The sequence below is a fragment of the Scylla paramamosain genome, chromosome 19, assembly GCF_035594125.1.
Source record: "Scylla paramamosain isolate STU-SP2022 chromosome 19, ASM3559412v1, whole genome shotgun sequence".
Taxonomy (NCBI): Eukaryota; Metazoa; Arthropoda; class Malacostraca; order Decapoda; family Portunidae; genus Scylla; species Scylla paramamosain.
In genome coordinates this window covers 7,699,565-7,720,077 of record NC_087169.1, presented here as the reverse complement: position 1 = coordinate 7,720,077, position 20,513 = coordinate 7,699,565, and the positions used below count along the sequence as shown (strand labels likewise).

The window sequence follows — 20,513 nt, the reverse complement described above, 5'->3', positions numbered from 1 at the left end:
AGAGGAGAGGAGTTGATGAGACGAAAAGCTTTTGATTCCACCCTGTCTAGAAAATTAAAGCAATAGGACGGTTGATTGAGGGATTAGAACAGTCACCCTTTTTAGGAACAGGTTGAATGTAGGCAAACTTCCAGCAAGAAGGAAAAGTAGATGTTAACAGACAGAGCTGAAAGAGTTTGACTAGGCAAGGTGCAAGCACGGAGGCACAGTTTCGGAGAACAATAGGAGGAACCCCATCAGGTCCATAAGCCTTCCGAGGGTTTAGGCCAGCGAAGGCATGGAAAACATCATTGCGAAGAATTTTAATAGGTGGCATGAATTAGTCAGAGGGTGGAGGAGAGGAAGGAACAAGCCCAGAATCGTCCAAGGTAGAGTTTTTAGCAAAGGTTTTAGCAAAGAGTTCAGCTTTAGAAATAGATGTGATAGCAGTGGTGCCATCTGGTTAAAATAGAGGAGGGAAAGAAGAAGAAGCAAAGTTATTGGAGATATTTTTGGCTAGATGCCAGAAATCACGAGGGGAGTTAGATCTTGAAAGGTTTTGACATTTTCTGCTAATGAAGGAGTTTTTGGCTAGTTGGAGAACAGACTTGGCATGGTTCCGGGCAGAAATATAAAGTGCATGAGATTCTGGTGATGGAAGGCTTAAGTACCTTTTGTGGGCCACCTCTCTATCATATATAGCACAAGAACAAGCTGTGTTAAACCAAGGTTTAGAAGGTTTAGGATGAGAAAAAGAGTGAGGAATGTATGCCTCCATGCCAGACACTATTTCCTCTGTTATGCGCTCAGCACACAAAGACGGGTCTCTGACACGGAAGCAGTAGTCATTCCAAGGAAAATCAGCAAAATACCTCCTCAGGTCCCCCCAACTAGCAGAGGCAAAACGCCAGAGGCACTTTCGTTTAGGGGGATCCTGAGGAGGGATTGCAGTGATAGGACAAGATAAAGATATGAGATTGTGATCGGAGGAGCCCAACGGAGAAGAAAGGGTGACAGCATAAGCAGAAGGATTAGAGGTCAGGAAAAGGTCAAGAATGTTGGGCGTATCTCCAAGACAGTCAGGAAGGGAGTAGGGTGTTGCAGCAATTGCTCTAGGTCATGGTGGATAGCAAAGTTGTACTCGTAGACTAGTTCACCAGGATGGTCAGTGAAGGGAGAGGAAAGCCAAAGCTGGTGGTGAACATTGAAGTCTCCAAGAATGGAGATCTCTGCAAAAGGGAAAAGGGTCAGAATGTGGTCCACTTTGGAAGTTAAGTAGTCAAAGAATTTCTTATAGTCAGAGGAGTTAGGTGAGAGGTATACAGCACAGATAAATTTAGTATGAGAGTGACTCTGTAGTCGTAGCCAGATGGTGGAACACTCGGGAGATTCAAGAGCGTGGGCACGAGACCAGGTTAAGTCATTGCGCACATAAACGCAGCATCCAGCTTTGGATCGAAAATGAGGATAGAGAAAGTAGGAGGGAACAGAAAAGGGGCTACTGTCAATTGCCTCAGACACCTGAGTTTCAGTGAGGAAAAGAAGATGAGGTTTAGAAGAGGAGAGGTGGTGTTCTACAGATCGAAAATTAGATCTTAGACCGCGAATGTTGCAGAAGTTAATGAAGAAAAAGTTGAGCAGGGTGTCAAGACACTTAGGGTCGTCGACAGAAAGGCAGTCCGACCTGGGGACATTTATGGTCCCCTCCCCAGATGGAGACTCCGAGGCTGGTGTAGGAGTCGCCATGATGATTTTAAATTTTTTGAGTAAAGGGTGTGTGTGTTATTAGGTGCTTGTAGTTTTGTGTGGAGGAAGAGAGTTGTTTTTAGAGGGCAGGCTGTGACTGTCCCCTTGTGTTGTGAGACACAAAGGGAAACGTTCAGTGAGGTCACAGCTGGGTTTAATGATAAGTTCACAGCACCTCCCGAACAGTGCTTTAGACATCATTGGGAGTAATTATCGTTTCGGCAGGTGTCTACTGCCTCCTCCTTGCACATGATGAAATACAAAGCTGAAAGAGATATAGACAGAATGAATTGTTATGAAAAAAATGTGGAAGATTAAAACTAGTGAAGAAAAATTTAAAATTATCCCTATAGCACAAATTAAATCAGAAACGCTTACAATAAAAAATATGTATATATATATATATATATATATATATATATATATATATATATATATATATATATATATATATATATATATATATATATATATATATATATATATATATATATATATATATATTATATCCTATCCTAGAATATCCACCCATACCAATAAACGCTACTACAAATAGTCAGAAACTAAAATTGCAAAGAGTTTTAAATAGAGCCCTGCGATTTATTAACTGGAGTGACAATGATAGGATATCAAACATTGAAGAATTACATTTGAAATATAAGGTCATTCCTATTAACATATCCATTCACTATAAAGCACAAAACATATGGGAAACAATAAAACACAATAATGAAGATATGTACAACAGCTTAATAAACGAAAGAAATAATGACTTCAATCACAATTGGTTCCCTAGCTCAATAATTGCCGCAAACCAACAGTCACCTACTCCAGTATATACACATTAAATCATAAATCATATATTCAATCTGTTGACAACAGCGGGTTCCCCTCTCCTTCAGGCCCCATGCTCTGAAGCGCTGGTAATGACAAAAAAAGTAAATACATAAAAAATAAGCAATGTGGTTAAGCCCACATACTATCTACCTCCTACTTTCCTTCACATTTCTCTTCCCACCCACTTTCCCTCATCAATACATCTTCCTTTCCCCCACACTTTCCTATCCAACAACAACTTCAGAACAACCTCATTCTCACCACCAACACCGCAGAGACAACAACCACCAGCTACTGAAGAAGGGTCAAGGGACCCGAAATCCGGATCTAGCATCCATGGTTAGCTACGGCCAAACCATAAGCAGTCTTGAAAAAGAATATAAGACACTGCTTAGGTATATAGAAAATACCTTGAAGAAAATAATAAATGCAGAGCTTGCCATTACTTTTAATAAAATATGCTTGAGAGAAAATCTCCTGTCCATTTATACCCTATATATATATATATATATATATATATATATATATATATATATATATATATATATATATATATATATATATATATATATATATATATATATATATATATATATATATAACATTGTAACGCGACCCTAACATGAAATGCGACGCCTCCTCCTCCTTTTTTCTTCATTCTTTATAGAACTGTGTGTGTGTGTGTGTGTGTGTGTGTGTGTGTGTGTGTGTGTGTGTGTATGTATATATATATATATATATATATATATATATATATATATATATATATATATATATATATATATATATATATATATATATATATATATATATATATATATATATATATATATATATATATATATATATACATCACGAGAGCCAGACGCGTAGTTAGAGGCAGTGTTACCGCGAGGAGACTGAGAGGGATACAGTTAAAGGGCTAGTTACTATTAAGGAATACTTGAGTAATTTCCCGCAACATGCCCCTGCTGATATTTGTGAGGACTTAGGAGACTCTATCAACCTGCCTGTGAATGCAGTTTCTTCTAACGCACTTAATGTATTATGACATGACTCCTCCACTCTTGGTGAGCCGAGTGTCCGGTGTCGCTGAAAGGTGGATAAACGTACACACACACATACACACAACTCTATAAAGAAAGGAGAAAACATGAGTAGGAGGTGTCGCATTTTATGTTAGAGTGGACAGCTTGTTTGTGTATACATTGTTGTGTTAAATGTTACCGTATTCCTGTGCTCTTTTAAAGAGGCTGGAAACAGGATTATATGTAATCTGCTGTGCAGTGAAGTTTACTCCTTCCTCAGGCACTGCCGTTGTGTGGATGGAAGAACCTTGTCTTCCAGAAAGCTGTGAATGACACTGATCTGCAGTAATATATAATACTTTGTTGGGTGTGGGTGATACGTTACTGTGGGGGGGGTGTCCTACGAGTTATTAAAGCTCGATCTCTTAAGTGTGTATCTTGTCGTAACTTTCTCTTCCTAGGACGTCGCTGACGATTCTTTCTTAGGGAGTGGAGAGTTGTTTGGCAGTAGCAATACTCCCTTCCCTGAGGGTGGGTGAAACAGTGTGGCCACCACCGAAGGCCAGAAGGGCCCTGTAAAGCCCTGTATGATTTTCGCACAAAGCTGTGTAGAAGTGACAGTATAGGAAGGCTGATCGTAGATAGTGGCAGCTGTAAAGGGGTGCATAACCTGTTGTTATGACCATATGTTAAAAGGGTGAAAGGGACCATAAGGCCCCAGTAAGTGCCTATTTATGCCCTCCACTGAGCTACGTAGGAATTAGTTAGACAAGTTGCAACAACTATGAGAGGGGTGGAATCTGTGGTCATAACAATATATATGTATATATATATATATATATATATATATATATATATATATATATATATATATATATATATATATATATATATATATATATATATATATATATATATATATATATATATATATATATATGTGTGTGTGTGTGTGTGTGTGTGTGTGTGTGTGTGTGTGTGTGTGTGTGTGAGTGAGTGAGTGAGAGTGTGTGTGTGTGTGTGTGTGTGTGTGTGTGTGTGTGTGTGTGTGTGTGTGTGTGTGGCAGCCTGATGTCGCTGCTCGGTGTAACAGGTGTAATGAATCCCAGTGCTGCACACACTACAGTTTATTCTGAGTCCGGTCAAACCTGTAATCATATGAAACACTTAACACCATGAACATATTGTTCTGTTGTAGACATGGCGCCTTGTGTTGCTGAGTCGTCTGGTTGTGTTAGTTCTGTTCTCGAGGCCTTCGTTGCGAAGGTCTCAGAGGTGGAGGCTGAGTTCCATCGAAGGATCTCGGAGGTGCAGGCTGAGTTTCGTGAGAGGATCTCAGACCTGCAGGCTGAGTTCTGTGAGAGGATCTCAGCACCTGTGGGAGGGTAGTAGCCCACCGTCACCTTACTTAGTAAGGCGACGGAGGAGCAGTGGTCGGTTGTGTGCAGGAGAGCCAAGAGGGTGAATGTCCTCAGGGAGCCTCGCGTGGAAACGAAGAATCCCTTCAGTGTGCTGGAGGAAGGGAAGGAGATGGAGGTGGACATGGTGGGAGGAGACAAGAAGGAGGGAGCAGATGCAGTTACCCTGCCCCAAGTTAGAGTGCTTGTGTTTGGTGATAGTCTGGTTAGGCATTTAGATAGTGCGTTCTGTGCTAGGGATAGGAAGCGTAGGTCGAGGTTGTGTTTGCCGGGGGCCGGGATAGGAAAGGTAGCTGATAGGCTAAACACGTGCCTGGAAAAAGACGGGACCAAACCTAGTGTTTTTCTCATTGCGGGAGGGAATGACCTTGGTAATGTTAGGAGTGAGGAGCTTATCGGGAGGTTTCGACATGCTTTGGACAGGACTAGGGACAAGAGAGGGATCCCCGTGGTATGTGGTGTCTTGCCGAGGAGGGGAGATAGTGCTGAGTGGCTGTCCAGAGCTATTACAGTGAATCGCAGGCTCGCAAATCATTGTAAGAGTAATGGCTGGACGTTCATTGACAACTGGGACCTTTTCTATGGTAGGGACAACTTGTACGCAAGGGATGGAGTGCATTTATCACCCCAGGGTTTTCGTGTTTTGGCCGGAACACTCGAGCGGGAGGTAACTGCACTCCAGCGCTTTTTTCGTTAGTCGGGAGAGAAGAAGGGGTTGTGAGGAGAAAACGAAGGACAAATTAGTTAAATCTAGAAAGGTAACTAGCTCAGGGAAGGTGAAAGATAGCTTAAGTGTTTACTATACAAACTGTAGAAGTATTTGAATAAAATAGATTTGCTTAGAGAAATAGCGTGTGTAGAGAAATTTGATATCATTGCTTTAACTGAAACTTGGTTAGATATATCAGGAAAAGTATTTAATTCAGAGGTTAAGATAGATAGTTATACATTGTTTTATATAGATAGGGAAAACAGGAGAGGAGGAGGCGTCACGTTATACGTTAGGGACACATTACAGTGTTCTACTAGTAGTAGAATTAAAACAGATAACAAAACAGAGTCGATATGGGTAAATATTAAGGAAGAATCACAGTCAGTAGTACTAGGAGTAGAGTACATACCACCAACCAGTACAAAGGAAATTAACATCTCACTGTGGCAGGAAATGAATAGAGCAGGCAGGTACAGTCAGGTATGTGTGGTAGGAGATTTTAATTTTAGGAATATCGACTGGAGTCTGATGGTGGGTAACAGGGAAGCAGAGGAGTTTCTTAAGGTGATTCAGGATAGTTTTTTTTAAAACAGGTAGTCGTAGAACCCACAAGGGGGAATAATATTCTAGATTTAATTCTTACTAACAGGGAGGAAGCAGTCACGCAGTTAGAGGTTGGAGGACAGCTAGGTAACAGTCACCATAGGGAAATTAGGTACAATTTAAAATGGGAAGAAACTTTTAGAAGCAAAAAACACTAGTAAAATATCTGACTTTAGGAAAGCAGATTTTAAGGAATTAAAAAGGTACCTCCAAGGAGTTGACTGGCAACGGATGCAGGGTGAGGTCAGGTTCGGGACGGAGTTGAGAGAGATAAGGCAAGATGAGACAGGTGAGGTGAGGTGTGAGGGTGTAGGCCAAGAGGAGGGAAGATGTGTCAGGAAGGGGCGGAGGAGAGAGGGAGGAGGAGATACGTGTGAGTATGTTGGAATGTCAGGTCATGCTGAAATGAGAGAGGTGAGGTCGAGTCGAGTAGATGAGGGAGTGGAGAGGATGGTAGGGGCCGAGATGGGGGGATTAGGTGAAGTAAATGTGGGTGAACTGTATAGATATTTTGTAGATAAAGTTCATACAAGTTAGCAAATATCCCGTATAGGGCAATAAAATCACAGTAAAATGACCCTAAATAAATGACTGCTAGGTTAAAACATTATATAGGGCGTAAGAGAAGTATATATAAGAGGTTAAGGGCAGGTGAAGAAGTTTTAAGATCACAATTAGTTAAAACAGTCATGAAGTTAACGAGGAAAGCAATGGGCAATTATGAATAAAAGGTAGCCAGCCAGGTGAAGACGGACTCCAAGGGATTTTATCAGGTATACAGGACGAAGAATTAGGATACTATAGGTCCATTAAAGGCAGCAGATGGGGAGCTGGTTAGTTCTGGGGAGGAGATTTGTGAAATTCTGAATGAATATTTTTTAACTGTCTTCACCCAGGAAAACATGCAGGATATGTCAAATAGTGAACAAATGTTTAGAGCAGATGATAATGAGAAACTGACAGATATTTCCATAACGAGGGAGATAGTGGAATAAGAGATATATAGACTAAAAAAGTTGAAGACACCAGGACCAGATGAAATATATCCCAGAGTACTTATGGAATGCAAAGAGGTCATTAGTGAGCCGTTAGTTTCTGCCTTTAGGAAATCACTTGAGTCAGGTGAGGTACCATTAATGTGGAGGCAACCTAAAGTAGTACCCATCTTTAAGAAAGGGGATAAAACTTTAGCGTCTAACTATAGACCTGTCAGCTTAACTTCAGTTGCAGGTAAAATATTAGAGTCAATAATAGCGAGTAACATTAGCCAACATTTAGACAAACATAACTTGATAAATCAGTCACAGCATGGCTTCACGAAGGGGACTGACAAACTTGACAAACTTGTTAATTTTTTTTCTGTAAAGTGTACGAAGCAGTAGAGAATGGAGATAATTATGGTATCTTATACCTGGACTTGAGTAAAGCTTTTGACAAGGTACCTCATCAAAGGCTCCTGAGAAAGGTTAGGGCACACGGGATGGATGGGAAGGTGTTAGGCTGGATAGGGTCATGGCTTAGCCACAGGCGACAGAGAGTTGTAATAAACGGCTCGAAATCCGAGTGGGGTCATGTAATTAGTGGGATGCCACAGGGATCAGTATTAGGGCCATTGTTATTTCTAATATATATCAATGACTTGGATAATGGAACTAATAGTGATATTAGTAAATTTGCGGATGACACAAAGATGGGTAGATTAATTAGGTCAGAATCGGATGCCATCCCCTTGCAGGCAGATTTAGATAGGATGAATGAATGGACGGACATAAGAAGCGAAGAGGTCAGTAGCACAAGCGAAAGCTAGATTAAGGGAAGACATGTACGATAAATTGGAAACCAGGGAAGGTGAGAAGAGGATATTTGCACTAGCAAGACAGAGAGAGAAGTCAACAAAGGATTTTACGCATATCAAGCAGGTTAAAAATAAGGAAGGAAGAGTTCTAATTGATGACAATGAAATAAGAGAGAGATGGAAAGAATATTTCAAGGCACTTTTGAATGAGGAAAACCCAAGAGGAGTGTTGGAGGATGAAGAACCAAATGACAGGAGAACAACGATAATTACTCCCAGTGAGGTCTAAACACTGTTCAATGGGTGCTGTGAATTTATCATTAAACCCATCTGTGACCTCACTGTGACCCCCTTTGTGTCTCACAACACAAGGGGGCAGTCTTCTTTCTTCTTTCTCACCCCTATTCTGTCCACCTCTCTAATGCAAGAGCTAACCAGTATTCTCAATCATTCATTCCTTTCTCTGCTAAACTCTGGAACTCCCTGCCTGCTTCTGTATTTCCACCTTCCTATGACTTGAATTCCTTCAAGAGGGAGGTTTCAAGAAACTTATCCATCAGTTTTTGACTACTGCTTTGACACTTTTATGGGACTGGCATTTCAGTGGGAATTTATTTATTTATTTATCTTTTTTTTTTTTGTTACCTTTGGCCAGTGTCCCTCCTACATAAGAAAAAAAAAAAAAACAGTAATTTCAAGGGAGGAAGTCAAACAAACATTGAGGAGGATGAACGATGGGAAGGCAACATATCTGTAGAGGTGTGGAAGGGTTTGGAAGAAGAATGACTTAATTGGCTGTGTTGGTTGGTAAATAAGATCTATGAGAAGGAGAAAATCCCAAATGCATGGAGATGCAGTTATATTGTCCCAATATACAAGGAGAAAGGAGACATACAGGTTTGTAAAAATTACAGAGGAATTAAATTAATGTCGCTTACAATGAAATTGTACGAAAGGATAATTGAGAGAAGAGTAAGGGAGTAAGAGTAAGAGTAAACACAGGTGGGAGACGAACAATTTGGATGAATGCTGGGGAGAAGTACTACCGATGCAATCTTTGCGCTAAGACAACTACTGGAGAGGTATGAGGAGAAACAAAGAGAGTTACACCTTATTTTTATTGATTTATTTAGCTTATGATAGAGTACCACGTCAGGAAGTTTGGGCTAGTATGAGAAAGAAAGGAGCATCAGAGAAGTGTGTGAGAGTGATCCAGGACATGTACGAAGGCTCAAGGACGAGGGTAAGGAGCAGTGTGGGAACAACAGAGGAGTTCTGTGTGAGAATGGGTCTGCACCAGGGATCTTCTCTGAGCTCATATCTGTTGAACCTACTTATGGCTGATAGTGTTCAAAATATAAAGGAGGAGGCACAGTGGACCATGTTCTTCGCAGATGACATCTTCTTGGTGGATAAAAGTAGAGATGGGGTAGAAAGAAATTTGGAGAGATGGCGAGGAGCACTGGAAGGGAGAGGTTTGAGAATTAGCAGGGAGAAGACGGAGTATCTGTATTTTAATGGTCGACAGAAGAGCGAAGTATGGATGCAAGATGAGAAGTTAAAGGGTCTCAAGGAGTTCAGATACTTGGGCTGTCATATATCAGCGGACGGCAGCCTGGATGGAGAGATCATTCACCGTATCCAATGGGGTTGGAAGAATTGGAAAAGAACAACTGGAGTGCTCTGTGACCGAAAAATTAGTGCCAGAGTAAAGGGGAAAGTGTTCAAATCGGTGGTTAGACCCGCATTGTTATATGGTGCGGAGACGTGGCCAATAAAGAAAACACAGGAAAATAAATTGGAGGTTGCTGAGATGAGAATGTTAAGGTGGATGCTTGGGTGACAAGGAGGGATAAAGTGAGAAACAATTTTATAAGAGGAACAGCCAAAGTAACGGAGGTGACAAAGAAGGTACAAAAAAGGAGAATGCGATGGTTCGGTCATATCAATAGGCGATAAGAAGGGTATGTCGGCAGAAGGATATTGGATATGGAAGTGGAGGGAAGAAGACGACGTGGCAGACCAAAGAAAAAATGGAAGATTGGAGAGGACCTGAGGGAGAGAGGATTGAGTGGAAAAGAGGTTGGGGACAGAGCATTGTGGAGAAGACTAGTGAGAAACAGCGACCCCATATGAACATGGGAATAGCTACAGAAGAAGTTTGCTGTTGCCTTGAATATATCAAAAACTTTTAATAGAGTCTGGCACAAAGCATTGATTTTCAAAATACCCTCCTACGGCTTCTATCCTTCTGTCTTTAACTTCATCTCAAGTTTCCTTTCTGACCATTCTATTGCTGCTGTGATAGACGGTCACTGTTAAATCTATTAACTGTTAAATCTATTAAATCTATTAAATCTATTAACAGTGGTGCTCCTCAGGGTTCTGTCCTGTCACCCACTCTCTTCTTATTATTCGTCAATGAGCGTCTAAACCAAACTTCTTGTACTATCCACTCCTACGCTGATGATACCACCCTGTACTTTTCCATATCTTAGACGTTCAACACTTCAGGAAGTAAAGATTTCGCGCAGGGAAGCCACAGAATGCCTGACTTCTGATCTTTCTAAAATTTCTGATTAGGGTAGAGCAAACTTGGTATTGTTCAATGCCTCAAAAACTCAATTCTTCCATCTATTAACTCGACACAACCTTCAGACAACTATCCCCTCTTCTTCATTGACACTCAACTCTCCCCCTCTTCTACACTGAAGATCATCAGTTTGTCCTTTACTTATAATCTCAACTGGAAACTTCACATTTCATTCCTAGCTAAAACATCTTCAATGAAGTCAGATGTTCGGATATGTCTCCACCAGTTTTTTCTCAACCATCCCCTAGCTGCTAATTCTGTATAAGGGCCTTATCCGTCCATGTATGAAGTATGCTTCACATATCTGGGGGAGGGGGGTTCCACTCATACCGCTCTTCTAGACAGGGTGGAATCAAAAGCTTTTCGTCTCATCGACTCCTCTCCTCTAATTGACTGTCTTCAGCCTCTTTCTCTTCCCCGCAATGTTGCATCTCTAGCTATCTTTTACCGCTATTTTCTTGCTAACTGCTCTTCCGATCTTGCTAACTGTATGCCTCCCCTCCCGCGGCCTTGCTGCACAAGACTTTCTTCTTTCTTTCTTTCTAGTTCTCCCGAACTAGCAAAGGCAAAACGCCAGAGGCACCTCTGCTTAGGAAGATTCTGAGGACTGATTGAAGCGATAGAACATGGTACTGATATGAGATTGTGGTCAGAGGATCCCAATGAGAAAGAAAGGGTAACAACATAAGTAGAACGATTAGAGGTTAGAAAAAGGTCAAGAATGTTGTGCGTATCTCCAAGACGGTCAGGAATACGGGTAGGGTGTTGCACCAATTGCACTAGGTTGTGGAGAATAGCAAAGTTGAAGGCTAGTTCACCAGAATGGTCAGTGAAGGGAGAGGAAAGCCAAAGCTGGTGGTAAACATTGAAGTCTCCAAGAATGGAGATCTCTGCAAAAGAAAAGAGAGTCAGAATGTGCTCCACTTTGGAAGTTAAGTAGTCAAAGAACTTCTTATAGTAAGATGTGTTAGGTGAGAGGTATACAGCACAGAAAAATTTTGTTTGAGAGTGACTCTGTAGTCATAGCCAGGTGGTGGAAAACTCGGAAGATTCTAGAGCGTGGGCACGAGAGCAGGTTTAGTCGTTGTGCACATAAACGCGTGGGTACTAGAGTAAGTTAACTTGTTTCGCACATAAACGCAACATCTAGCTTTGTATTGAAAATGAGAATAGAGAAAGTAGGAGGGAACAGAAAAGGGGCTACTGTCAGTTGCCTCAGACACCTGAGTTTCGGTGAGGAAAAGATGAGGTTTTAAAGAGGAGAGGTGGTGTTCTAGAGATTGAAAATTAGATCAAAGAGCGAGAATGTTGCAGAAGTTAATGAAGAAAAAATTGACGGGGAATGTCAAGACAATTAAGATCGATATAACAAGAGCAGTCCTGGGGAGATTTGTGATTCCCTTCCCAGATGGAGACACCGAGGCTGGTGTAGGAATCGCCATGATAATTTTGAATTTTTGAGTGTAAGGTGTGTGTGTAATTAGGTGCTTGTAGTTTTCTGCGAAGGAAGAGAATTGTTTTTAGAAGGCAGGCTGTGACTATCCACTTGTGTTGTGAGACTCAAAGGGAAAAGTTCAGTGAAGTCACAGCTGGGTTTAATGATATAAGTTTACAGCACCACCTCATCCAATACTTAAAACATCACTGGGAGTAAGTATAAATTCCGTCAAGGCCGCTCTACTGGTGATCTTCTGGGTTTCCTTACTGAGTCTTGGTCATACTCTTTTAGATATTTTGGTGAAACTTTTGCTGTTGCCTTGGACATATCAAAAGCTTTTGATAGAGTCTGGCACAAAGCTTTAATTTCCAAACTACCCTCCTACGGTTTCTATCCTTCTCTCTGTATCTTCATCTCAAGTTTCCTTTCTGACCGTTCTATTGCTGCTGTGGTAGACGGTCAGTGTTCTTCTTCTAAATCTATTAACTGTGGTGTTCCTCAGGGTTCTGTCCTGTCACCCACTCACTTCTTATTATTCATTAATGATCTTCTAAACCAAACTTCTTGTCCTATCCACTCCTACGCTGATGATGCCACCCTGCATTTTTCCACGTCTTTTCATAGATGTCCAACCCTTCAGGAGGTAAACATTTCACACTGGGAAGCAACAGAACCCTTAACTTTTGATCTTTCTGAAATTTCTGATTTTGAGAGATTCTGAGATGAGATTCTGAAATGAGAGAGTTTGACTAGGGAATGTGCAAACACGGAGGCACAGTTTCAGAAAACAATAGGAGGGACCCCATCAGGTCCATAGGCCTTCCGAGGCTTTAGGCCAGCGAGGGCATGGAAAACATCATTGAGAAGAATTTTAATAGGAAGCATGAAGTAGTCAGATGGTGGAGAAGTGGGAGGAACAAACACTGAATCGTCCAAGGTAGAATTTTTAGCAAATGTCTGAGCTTTAAAGATAGATGTGATAGCAGTGGTGCCATCTGGTTGAAATAAAGGAGGGGAAAAAAAAAAGCAAAGTTATTGGAAATATTTTTGGCTAGATGCCAGAAGTCACGAGGGGAGTTAGATCTTGAAAGATTTTGACATTTTCTGTTAATGGAGGAGGTTATGGCTAGTTGGACAACAGACTTGGTATGGTTTTGGACAGAAATATAAAGTGCATGAGATTCTTTTGTGGACCACCTCTCTATTATGTATAGCACGAGAAGAAACTGTATTAAACCAAGGTTTGGGAGGTTTAGGTCGAGAAAAAGAGTGAGGAATGTACGCCTTCATGCCAGACATTATCACCTCTGTTATGCATTCGGCACACAAAGACGGGTCTCTGACACGAAAGCAATAGTCATTCCAAGGAAAATCAGCAAAATACTTCCTCAGGTTCCCCTCCACAACTAGCAGAAGCAAAACGCCAGAGGCAGCTTCACCTAGGGAGATCCTGAGAAGCGATAGGACAAGATACAAATAGGAGATTGTGATCGAAGGAGCCCAGTGGAGAAGAAAGGGTGACAGCATAAGCAGAAAGATTAGAGGTCAGGAAAAGGTCAAGAATGTTGGGCGTATATCCAAGACGGTCAGGAATACGAGAAGGGTGTTGCAGCAATTGCTCTAGGTCGTGGAGGATAGCAAAATTGAAGGCTAGTTCACCAGAATGGTCAGTGAAGGGAGAGGAAAGCCAAAGCTGGTGGTGAACATTGAAGTCTCCAAGAATGGAGATCTCTGCAAAAGGGAAGAGAGTCAGAATGTGCTCCATTTTGGAACTTCTGGAAGTTATGTAGTCAAATAATTTCTTATAGTCAAACGAGTTAGGTGAGAGGTATACAACACAGATAAATTTAGTTTGAGAGTGACTCTGTAGTCGTAGCCAGATGGTGGAAAACTCGGAAGATTCATGAGCGTGGGCACGAGAGCAGGTTAAGTCACTGCGCACATAAACGCAACATCCAGCTTTGGATCGAAAATGAGGATAGAGAAAGTAGGAGGGAACAGAAAAGGGGCTACTGTCAGTTGCCTGAGACACCTGAGTTTCTGTGAGGAAAAGAAGATAAGGTTTAGAAGAGGAGAGGTGGTGTTCTACAGATTGAAAATTAGATCTTAGACCGCGAATGTTGCAAAAGTTAATGAAGAAAAAGTTGAGGGGGGTGTCAAGACACTGAGGGTCGTCGATAGAAAGGCAGTCCGATCTGGGAACATTTATGGTCCCCTCACCAGATGGGGACTCCGAGGCTGGTGTAAGAGTCGCCATGATAATTTTGAAATTTTTGAGTGAAGGGTGTGTGTGTTATTAGGTGCTCGTAGTTTTGTGTGGAGGAAGAGATTTGTCTTTAGAGGGCAGGCTGTGACTGCCCCCTTGTGTTGTGAGACACAAAGGGAAACGTTCAGAGAGGTCACAGCTGCATTTAGTGATAAGTTCACAGCACCCCATGAACAGTGCTTTAGACCTCACTGGGAGTAAATATAATTTCGGCAGGTGTCTACTGCCTCCTCCTCTCAATCATTCATCCCTTTCTCTAGTAAACTCTGGAAGTGTCTGCCAGCTTCTGCATTTCCACCTTCCTATGACTTGAATTCTTTCAAGAGGGAGTTTTCAAGACACTTATGCTTTATGTTTTTACTACCCTTTTGGACCCTTTTGTTGGAGTGGGATCTCAGTGTTTTATTTTATTGAATTTTTGTTGCCCTTGACCTGTGTTCATCCTACATGATATATATATATATATATATATATATATATATATATATATATATATATATATATATATATATATATATATATATATATATATATATATATATATATATATATATATATATATATATATATATATCATGTAAGATGAACACAGGTCAAGGGCAACAAAAATTCAATAATATATATATATATATATATATATATATATATATATATATATATATATATATATATATATATATATATATATATATATATATATATATATATATATATATATATATATATATATATATATATATATATATATATATATATATATATATATATATATATATATATATATATATATATATGTGTGTGTGTGTGTGTGTGTGTGTGTGTGTGTGTGTGTGTGTGTGTGTGTGTGTGTGTGTGTGTGTGTGTGTGTGTGTGTGTGTGTGTGTGTGTGTATGTGTGTGTGTGTAATAGTAATATTCAGATTATTTGGAGGCTGCCTTATTGAAATACTGAAAATCCATATCTTGCATATTGACATACAAAACATATTCACATACATATTACATTTTAGTATACATTAATCCAAACTGAATTAATGGGAATATATATATATATATATATATATATATATATATATATATATATATATATATATATATATATATATATATATATATATATATATATATATATATATATATATATATATATATATATATATATATATCATGTAGGATGAACACAAGTCAAGGGCAACAAAAATTATTGCACTGAGATGCTATGGCTACCGACCGACGTGGTATAGAACAGGTACTGCATGAGCAGGCCACTCAGTATATTTATTTATTTATTTCAGATTTTTGTTTCTCTTTCCTATGTAGTGGGTCACAGATCCTAATTTTCAGCAGGTACCTAATCACTTCTAGGTGAACAGGAGTTATGCTGCAAAGACGTCTACCCAAAGACTTCTAACCTGGCCCAAGAATCGAACCCTGGGCCTCCTCGAGAGCGCTAACCATTGTGCCACTAAGGGTACTTGAAAGCTAGACTCAGGACGCCCGGAACGTTGTCTGTCGTCTCAAATGCTAACCCAGGCCACTCGAGTTACCTACTCGTAATGTCTCAGGAGGTACCCGCCCCTGAGAGGCATGTGCTGCCATAACAAATGTTAACAAATATGGCCACCCAAACAGAAGCCCAAGACTACATTACTGTTTTGTATCATACACATACATGCACTGAAGTACTGTACTTGTACCAGGGTATAATATGCAATGAAAATACTGTATATATGTGATAGTTATGCTGATAATGATCAATGACGTGGGTAAATTTCTTCCATTTACTAACAATCACGGTCGAGGTAGTATGGTTAGCCGGTACGTGGGCTGGGGTGTGAAATGAGAGATAGAGCACCATCAGTTGAGCCCACCAACTTAGAGTTCAGGGTATATATATATATATATATATATATATATATATATATATATATATATATATATATATATATATATATATATATATATATATATATATATATATATATATATATATATATATATATATATATATATATATATATATATATATATATATATATATATATATATATATATATATATATATATATATATATATATATATATATATATATATATATATATATATATATATATATATATATATTTTTTTTTACCCCTTTCCTAGGGCCACAAACAAGCCGCGTAAGTGTCTTTCGTCGGTGCCTCTACTGCAAGGAAGGACGAGCGCATGTTGTGCTGCTTTTTGATGAAAATTCTGATCGTCTGCCATTACACACAGTTGACAAGATATTTGACGGTATCTTTCTTTATCTAATGTATTCTTTATATAATGTCTATATACCTTTTTTGTGTAAGTTAGTGTAATCCTACCTATCTGTTTGTTTGTTATACATTTCTACTTGCATGTTAGAGTGATTCTCTTGTAAGATTTCCTGTCTGTCAATATGTTTTATGCATTTAAGTTTATTTGAGTCAGAGGTTATGTAGATTTTCCACTGGATATCTTCCTATGTGTATAGGAGACCGGCCATGGCTGCAAAGATTAAACAATATATGTTTACTTAAGCATATTTTTTTATGGAAGAGGGGTACCGGCCAAGACCAAGAAAAAAATGTAAAAAATAACGCTTACTGAGGCACCACTCAGTCAAAAATGATCATCTAATACTGAAAGTGTCTTGAAATTTCCCTCTTGAAAGAGTTCAAGTCATACGAGGGAAGAAATACAGAAGCAGGCATAGAGTTCCAGAGTTTACCAGAAAATAAAAAAGGATGAATGATTTAGAATAATGGTTAACTGCTTAACATTAGAGAGGTCAACAGAACAGGGGTGAGATAAAGTAGAAAGACTTGTGCAGTGAGATCACTGAGGTAAGGGAAGCATGCAGTCAGCAAGGTCGGAAGAGCAATTAGCATAAAAATAGCGGTAAAAGATAGCAAGATATGCAACATTGCTGATATAAGAAAGAGACTGAATACAGTCAGTCTTGTGGGCTCCAAAAGGGAATAAAAGAGCAAAAACATTACAAAGACAGAGAGGACAATTTGGTGCTAGTACACATTCCTATGAAAGGACTGATCTCTCGTACAACGTTAAGATATATATATATATATATATATATATATATATATATATATATATATATATATATATATATATATATATATATATATATATATATATATATATATATATATATATATATATATATATATATATATATATATGTTGAATGCATTATTGAAGTTGAATGCATAGGTAATCTCTGCATTATTCAGCTTCTGCTGTATGTTTTCAATTTGTCTAGTCAATTTTCTTTGAACGGCATCTGTGGCCCCGATGAGCTTTCCAAAAGTAGGCTGGTTGCTTGCAACCAGCGAAGTGAGAATAGCGAGTGCACGTCGTTATATAGGGGTGTGTTGGAAGGTGATTAGTCAGTAGTTGTTGTGGCGCGTGAGTAGCTGGCGGCTTTTCCTATTGGTGGGTTGCAGCTGTGCTTCTCCTTGCTTTCTTTTTTCGTGTGAGGAGAACTTGTAAATCTTGACCTTGGCTGTTCATGGATGGCTCTAAATCTGCTATTTAGGTTCTTGGAAGCACTCTACATAGCAAATTTAGTGTCATCCATGAACATCCAAGCTATCTTGGATGTTCATGACATATCATCTAAATCTGCTATGCAGATTCCTTTAAGCACGCTACTTAACAGATTTAGAGCCATCCATGAACATCCAAGCTCAAGATCTACAAGTTCTTCCCACACAAAAGAAGAGAGCACGGAGAAGCACAGCTGTATCTGTTCTACAGCTGTTCTCATTTAATCCTAATAATTATCGGCCTAATTCTCTTCTAGAGGTTACAAAAAAAAAAATAAATAAATAAATAAAATACTGAACAACAGACTAACAAGCTACTTAGAACGTAATAATATAATACCTAACAATCAGCATGACTTCAGGAAGATCAGCAACATAAAAAGCAGTGGCCATAAGAACCGAAGCAATAGCCGACGCAAAATCTAGAAACCTGCAGTGCTGTATTGTTTTACGTGATGTGTCAAAGGTATTTGAGAAAGTATGTCATGATGGTCTAAGGTACAAACTTAATTAGATTAATCTCCCCCATACTTTTACCAGAATACTAACCAATTTTTTACAAGACAGAACAGCGTATATAACAATTAATAACTACAACGGGCCAAAATTTCATATTAATTCTAGTGTACCATAGGGAAGCAATCTTTCTCTCACTTTTTACTCCATTTTCACGGCAGATTTATCTCACCCTATCCACAACAGAACCAATATCACCCAAGTTATTACTTATACAGGGTATTAAAGAAAATTCCTAGCATAAAAAAAAAAAAAACGGAAATTAATAACATTAACTCTTAAAAAAAAAAAAGGATTATCAAGACCAATACCAACACATTTTCTATTATACCCATCGCAATAAAAAGAACTGTACACTAACATTCCATACTCCACCTCCGGTAAAGTCTTAGGTCTTACCATGTTTGTAAATTTGTATAATCCGCATGTAACTGAACTACAAACAAAAGGAAACACGGCTCTAGCAGCTCTAAAAAAAAAAAAAGTTTTGGTCACTTCCATCAAACATCAAATTACACCTTGTCAAAGACTTCATTCTGCCAATTATTACCTACCTGTCCTACCCGCTCAACGGTTTATCCCCAACATAAATCTGTAAGTTACAAGTGACAGAAAACAAAGCACTTCGTTCTTCTCTCGACCCTTGCCCATACACGAAAACAACACAACAGTTGCATGAAATTGCCAATGTCAAACCTATCAGTATTACATTACATGAACGAAGCAACAATACAATGAAAAAAATAACTGACATACTGGCGGACGAAGCATATTTAAACATTGTTAGTAACCATGCAGATAACACAGCACACAGCCAATAAAAAAATAAAAAAAAACAATAACAGCTATCTCTGGACCTCAGCCACAGTGGTTGCCGCCAGGGGAATTTTGGGATCTGGCAAGTGAACATGTCCCACAGGTGTAGCAGGAAGTCCGGACACTCCTGTCGCCATGACGGACGTAGTTACATGCAAGAGTTACTTAACCGAGCTCTAAGAGGCCTGGAAAATGAAAAGAAGAAAAAAGGACCTGCAAACTTTTCTTACCAGGACATGATGATAACGGGAAAATAGCAAAATAGCGAACGGTGCTTGACTGATAAAATTATAAATGTTACACGCACTAACACTGAATATATATATATATATATATATATATATATATATATATATATATATATATATATATATATATATATATATATATATATATATATATATATATATATATATATATATATATATATATATATATATATATATATATATATATATATATATATATATATATATACACACACACACACATACACACACACAGAATGTAACGCGTGTTTTTGCAAATACTGAAAGAGGTGAAAGAACGTGTAATTCTAAGTAGAAAATGTTCTATTCACATATGCATTTTAAGGCTTTGTTTACCGATCAGAGGAGCTGATGGGACTTATGGGTTGCATTGTTGCAGTCTTGGAGGTGGCACTTGGTCAAATTACGAATGACTTAATCTTATATTTTGCAGGCTGCGGAATGTTACAATATCTTGTAAGACAAATGGTATTAAAAAAAAAAAAAAAAAAAAAAAAACATTTCATTTACCGATAAGCATTATACGACAAAATTATTGCGGTGATTAAAAGTACTCCTGTAAAATGATACGTAGCATCATCACTCAGCTGTTTTCAAGGTCGTTCGGACTCTCTTCCCCCTCCTCCCTCGTTTCGATGATGCCATCTAGCATATATATATATATATATATATATATATATATATATATATATATATATATATATATATATATATATATATATATATATATATATATATATATATATATATATATATATATATATATATATATATATATATATATATATATATATATATATATATATATATATATATATATATATATATGAGGAGGAAGCAGTAGGCACCTGCCGAAACGATAATTATTCCCAGTGAGATCTAAAGCACTGCTGGATCAAGGGGTCCTGTGAACTTATCTTTA

At 38.6% G+C, this 20,513-nt stretch overlaps 1 long non-coding RNA gene across 1 annotated transcript in view; it reads left to right on the top strand.

The window, feature by feature from the left end:
* LOC135110053 (uncharacterized) overlaps window positions 1–20,513 on the top strand; it is a 79,633-nt gene that overhangs the window by 15,230 nt on the left and 43,890 nt on the right. Inside the window, exon 2 of the long non-coding RNA XR_010273063.1 lies at window positions 16,561–16,692. This is a non-coding gene — a long non-coding RNA (uncharacterized LOC135110053). The remainder of the gene's footprint in view (window positions 1–16,560; window positions 16,693–20,513) is intronic.